Consider the following 6,201-nt stretch of genomic DNA (forward strand, 5'->3'; position numbering starts at 1 on the left):
ACTCATAATTGCTGGGAAAGCATGATTGAAATGCCGCGACTCAGAAAGTAAACACCTGAATGGTCGTAATAATTACGTCTAGTTAATGCAATAGCTGATTTATGGCATTTTTAAGCGCGATTAAGGCAATAGCTTATTTATGGAGTGAAGCGTTATGGCATGCTGTGACGCGTGACCTTGATCGAGCCTGCCAGATCTGAACTGCGCGAGACCACGCGCGAGGTGCCGGCTCGATTTGGCTCCACTTCGGTGTCGCCGTTATCAGCGGCTGGTGCCGCTTGTGCTGCGTCAGAGCCCAGTATACTGCGACTTTACATCACGTGAGCGCGAGGCTCCATGCTCATGTGCGTCGCCCTCGAAGTGGAACAATGAAAAGGCCCGTCAATTACGCAGTTTGTTTGAAAAATTCTATGTTTTCGCACATAGTCAATTTGCAACCGTGCACAGCCTATGTCTGCCGCATGCGTACGGCTCGTTTTCACGAGAACAAGAGAAGTGGTCAGGAATAATTTTTCGAAAGAAAGTTATCCCCACTGGAGAAATATTGACGGACGCTTTAGGCCGGGTCTCTGTGAGCAGCGAATGAAAGAATACTTACCTGGTGCTGGAACTTCGGTGGTCAATGGAGCCGAGTTCCCGGGCGGAGGTCGTCCATTGCACTGCGGTTGGCTGATGCCTGCTTCTTTTCGGAACTTGAGAGGCTGGCGCATTGAATGTTTGGTAGTTGGGGTATGGCGTACGCGCCAACCCCTGTGTTGAAATCAAAAGAAAGACCCTAACGATTTTGATCATGGCTCCACAGGACTCCGGTGTGGATGTTCTCTCTGCGTTAGCATTAGAAGTCGATCATTTACGGACAAAAACCCGGCGTCCACCTGTCAGTGGACAGCGAGAGTGGCAATGTGTTCATTGTGCTGAAATTTTGCAGTGGTCGGGAAGAACCCTATTTAATCGACTGTCATGACTACACAGCCACATGACCTCAAGCGGGGATTTACCTCAGATTCATGTAATGGTAAGGAAATGGGGCAGGGTCCAAATGAGGCCAAAATTGGGGAGCAGGTTGATCTAATGAGAGTATTTCAGAAATCAGAAGTAAATCAATAAAGAATGTTTCCTGCCATTGAGGTTCGAACCCAGGCCATCTGCGCATATGCCAGGCGGATACGCTACGCATAAGCAAATAATGTGTCTGCCAAGCGTGTTAGAGGAGCCCCTATAGTGAACGTATTGTTGTGCAGTACTTACTAACGTGCACTGGTGTTGCAATAAGAATCATTTTAAATATTTATTAGTTAAAACAAAATTGAAAAAACATCGCAAAATGGAAAGGTGGTGTTAAAGGCGTCATCGCGTCTACTCTCAAGGCGAAGCTTGTGTGCTCCTGATGTTTTGTTAGTTTGGAAGTGCCCATGTAGGAAGCACGTCAGTGCGAGCCACCCCACCGTTCTACGTTTCCGTCTCCTCACAGAAGACAAATACCGACCCCCTTCCTTCCTCCTGCTCCTCCTCCTCTATCGTATGTTAACATGAGCGGAGAAAAATGTAAAGGTTGTCGCAGTCCTCATGCCGCAAGAAATTATTGAAGAAAATATATCGAACTCATTGGGCGGTTTGACAGAGCGGTACTATTGAAAGGGGCATCAAACTTCATCACTCTCAACTATGCGCGCTGGAATCCTCTTCGTATACTTACTTGGCGACTCAAAATATCATGTGTTAACAGGAATGAGCTTCCAAACTGTCCTTTCAACACCCAACCATCTGGATCATCCACTTGAATCTCCGCCGACCTGCTTATGCGTCTTCTTAGCTCATGCGACTGCATGCACTGCAGAGAAAAGCAAGCCCAACTAACACCAGAGTAGGGCGCGAGTGCTCCTTTATCACTATTTCATATTTTGTTTTTGAAAATGGGGAAAAAAATCAAGATTTTTCACATATAAAGTTTCAATGCCATTAATTTGCGCGAAAAAATTTACAGTCATACATTGAAAATTTAATTTCTTACTTTTTTTTTTTTTTTGTTGTTAGAGCAGGTTTTGCTATCACTGGCGAACTTAGGACGGAGGCCACAGTATAAAAACAATATTTTAGCCAACAAACGCACTGGGTAGTGTTTATCAATGTAACATCGAGAAGAAATTGAAGATGCTCGAGTACAGTACCCGGGTTATTGGCTGTGGATGACCCTATATAAACTGCGTAGTCTCATTTCTCGATTTCGTTATTCGAGGCGGGATAGCGGGGCATTTCAGAAAGCTGGATACATACTAGTGCGAATGTATAACTGATTATTAGACGCCTGCGGAGCACATGCTGTAACATAGTAGGGAGCAAAGTGGGGTGCGCTGCGCGGATCTGGCATTAAGTCAGCGTATCAGCCCGCAGAAATACGTTAATCCGGCATACGTATACGCTATATGTGTTCTGTGTCTTCTAGCGCTTCTCGCTCTTTTAGTAACTCAGTGTCCCGTTATGACAGCCTGCTATCTTTTCCAATACTGAGGCCGTATAAGGCACCTGAGCTAGCCATGACATCGGCTGGACGCAGCTGCTACCATGCGTGTTATCAACCCACATATAGGGTTCGAGCTAGATTTGCCAAGGGTTTTGCATTAATCATGAAATGCTTTTAGGTAGCGTCCTCGGTCAACTCAGACGATTATTGTCAGGGTACAGGAGCCTACATGAGGGAGAAAATGGCATAGAACCTGAATCTAACTCTAGCAGTGTGGCTGATTTCAGGGAGGTTTCGCAGCCACGAGACTCACGAGACGTTCCGCGCGCGACTCCTCCATGGCTGACCTATGACTCAAGGACACGACAGCCGGGTCTAGAAGACACGAAGGTGCAATTGAGGGCATTTTGAAGGGGAATGTCCCAGTAGGCTAGCCAGATGGGCAGCGGTGGTGGGGGAGGGAAAGGGTAGGCAGAGAACTGGAAGGCTGTTTGACATTGTATAAGGACATGCTGTAGATTTGTATAGATATGTACCGGTACGAATAAAGTGTGGCAGGTGTGCAACGAAAAAGCAGTAGCAAGTGAGCTAAGTAGAAGAAGTGAAACAGCAAAGGAAGAAGCGAACGCCTTCGGCTCCGCTCGCCGGACGTGCGAACAGGAAGCCCGCGCCGACTCCTCGCGTTGCACTTAAGGTCAAATTTACTTACCGCGCCGATGAAATTTAACGGTGATAAACCACGAGTTTGAAAACGTGGTTCTGGACTGCATACTGCTAGAAATTATCCCTTTGAAAAGAAACAATTTTCACCATTATTTATGCTTAATCTATACAGTAAGCCAAGAGCTATGCTATCCGCTAATTCCGAGAGTCATCGTTCAAGCCCTTGACATAGACAAACACAGCCCCTTAATCGAGATGGGAGACTTAAACGCTCCCCATGTAGAATGGGGACACGCCAAGACCACAGCTAAAGGGAGATCCTTAATGAACCGCCTCCAACAACGAGTTTTCACACAATATACCGATCCCCTACAGCTTACTAGAATTGGAAACAGCTTCGGGAAAAAAAAAAACCTTCAGATGATCTAATACTAGGCAAATTTTAGACAGTGACCACTACATAATCGAATAAAATTGAGACTGGAAATTTCACAGGTCGACCTAGAAAGCATAAAATCACAGATTGGGACAAACTAAGAGAACATATATGAATAACTACGGATCGGATTCGACAAGTGACATCGAAGGATGGACATTCATTCTTCTAAAGGATGTGGGTACAGTCACGACAGAAATAGAAAATGAGCTCGAAGTTTGGAACATTGGCAATCGCTGACTCCATATGTGGGAAACGAGGCACAGTATGGAAAAGAGATGGGCTGCACAAAAACACAACAAAAGACTTAGGGTCAAATAGCCAGCCTAAACAAGGAAATTCAAAGTCACGCTTCCTAATTGGCTCAGCAATAGGGGCATCAAATATGCGACAACTTTAATGGCAAAATGGGTACGCGAGATGCGTGGAATTTACTGCGACATCTTCTCGATCCCGAATCCAGCACAGGAGGTAAGAAGCAAGAAAGCCGAAGAACCCTTCACGTTAATGACCTCACGAACGAGGAAATCCTAAGTACTCTAAAGCCTTGTTATTTCAACACATCTCGTGACAAAGAACCCCTGCCGGAATATAAAGACAATCCAAACCCTCATCGAATCCGACATAATTGAGGTGGAAGTCCGAGCAGCAATCCATGGAATTAAAATCCACACGCCCTCGTTCCCCGGCACGGATGGGATCACAAATAATATGCTGAGAAACCTAGATAAAAACTCCATCTCCCAATTTACCAACTTCGCCAACGAATGTTGGAATAAATAATCATTACCGGAAACGTGGAAGCATGCCAAGGTAACTTTTATTCCGAAACCAGGGAAAACACTTTTAATAGAAAACCTGAGACCGATTTTTCTCACCACGTGCCTAGGTAAATTATTCGAGCACGCAGCCTTGGCACGGCCTCAATCATACATGGACGAGTGGGATCTGTACCCTCACACTATGCTGGGATTCAGACCCCTTTTGTCCACACATGACACAATGTTAAGGATTAAGCTTGAAATCTTAACAACAAAAGGCAATAACAAAGTCATCTGAGATTAATAACAGGCTAAGAGTCATATTAGCTCTTGACCTCACGAAAGCTTTCGATAACGTGAATCACAAAGCTATAATGGGTGCCCTATCCGAGCTGCAGGTGGGCGCTAGGATGTATAATTACATCAAGGCCTTCTTAACAGATGGGGCAGCAGAAATTAAATTAGGATCTATTCATTCTAACAAATTCCCACAAGGAGACAGGGGCACCCCGCAAAGCGCAGTACTATCCGCATTTCTCATTAATACCACTTTAATAAAATTGGCACGAAAATTAGAACAAATTTTTTAATCTAAAAAACTCCTTCTATGCCGACGATATTACCCCATGGACAACCAAGGGTCACGCCGGCACAATTGAAGACATGCTGCAGCAAGCAGCAGATGCGATAGCGGAGGAGACGAACAAAATTGGCTCGGAATGCTCACCTCAAAAATCGGAACTCTTAATCATTAAACTAAAAAGATATACAAAAACATCAACACAAACATCAATATTAACATGGATGGTTTCACCATCACGAGAATAGAAAAGTTAACGCATACTGAGTATGTGCATCCAGTCAAATGAAAAAAAAAACACCGATTTAATCCAAAAACTCCTAACGATAAGTAATCAAACATCTCGCTTTATACGGAGTATATCAAACGAAGCAAATAGAATGAAGGAAAAGGAGACACTAAAACTTGCGCAAGCCTTCGTTCTCAGCCGCATTATATACCCTACCTATACCCGCAGGCCAATGAAAGATATCGACTCCATTATTCAGCAGTCCTTCAATACGGTACTCGGTCTTCCCATCAGCATGGCTACCGATAAACTTATGAGACTGGGAATACATAACACACTAGAAGAAATGGCCAAAGGACACCTCACGGCGCAGTACGAGCGACTGACCGAAACATCAACCGGAAGATAGGTACTGCAAAAGACCGGCATACACTACGAGGGTAGACACTCCCAGGTGACGTCGGTTCCCCGTTCAATACACAAAATACCGGAAGTCACTGCACTACCAAAAACATGCAGCCGGAGGTTTACCTGCAACGTCGGGTATCAAGAGCCCAATCATTAGAGAAACACTGTTCTAATCTGCCACAAACGACGTATGTCGACGCGGCAGAATACGGGGAGAGCCTATGCCCTAGCCGATCACACGTATCGCTTACGAAATTCAGCAACGATAAAAAAAGCACGAACTCCAGCGGAGGCAGAAGAGGCGGCTGTAGCTCTGGCAATTGTCACGACGAACTCCAACTTAATTTTTAGCTACTCGAAAACAACCACTCGAAATTTCGCAAAAGGTACAATTCATTAACCCGGAGGTGAAATTTTGAAGGCTTCTATTTAGCAATTATTGACAAGTCATGTTCGAAGCTTCATCGCGGTAGGGATTCTAACCAAAGGCATATTTACCTGTATGCCATTCATTGTAAATGCAGGTGTCCACCGACAACTAAGACGGATACTGCGCCTTGTGCATCCAGAAACCAAACTTCTTTGCCGAACCCTGGGCCAGTCTCTCAATGCCGAAAATTCGCGGAATGAAAAGGTGGTGTTAAAGGCGCTTTCGCGTGTATT

General features: G+C 45.0%; 1 non-coding gene across 1 annotated transcript; it reads left to right on the plus strand.

The window, feature by feature from the left end:
- The first annotated feature begins 590 nt into the window (after window positions 1–590).
- LOC146204013 (U1 spliceosomal RNA) lies at window positions 591–753 on the plus strand. The gene has a single exon (XR_014704615.1). It is a non-coding gene; the product is annotated as a U1 spliceosomal RNA (small nuclear RNA).
- The last annotated feature ends 5,448 nt before the right edge of the window (window positions 754–6,201 follow it).

This window comes from Amblyomma maculatum, chromosome 1, assembly GCF_055883805.1.
Source record: "Amblyomma maculatum isolate TAMU_Amacu chromosome 1, ASM5588380v1, whole genome shotgun sequence".
In the NCBI taxonomy this organism is placed as follows: Eukaryota; Metazoa; Arthropoda; class Arachnida; order Ixodida; family Ixodidae; genus Amblyomma; species Amblyomma maculatum.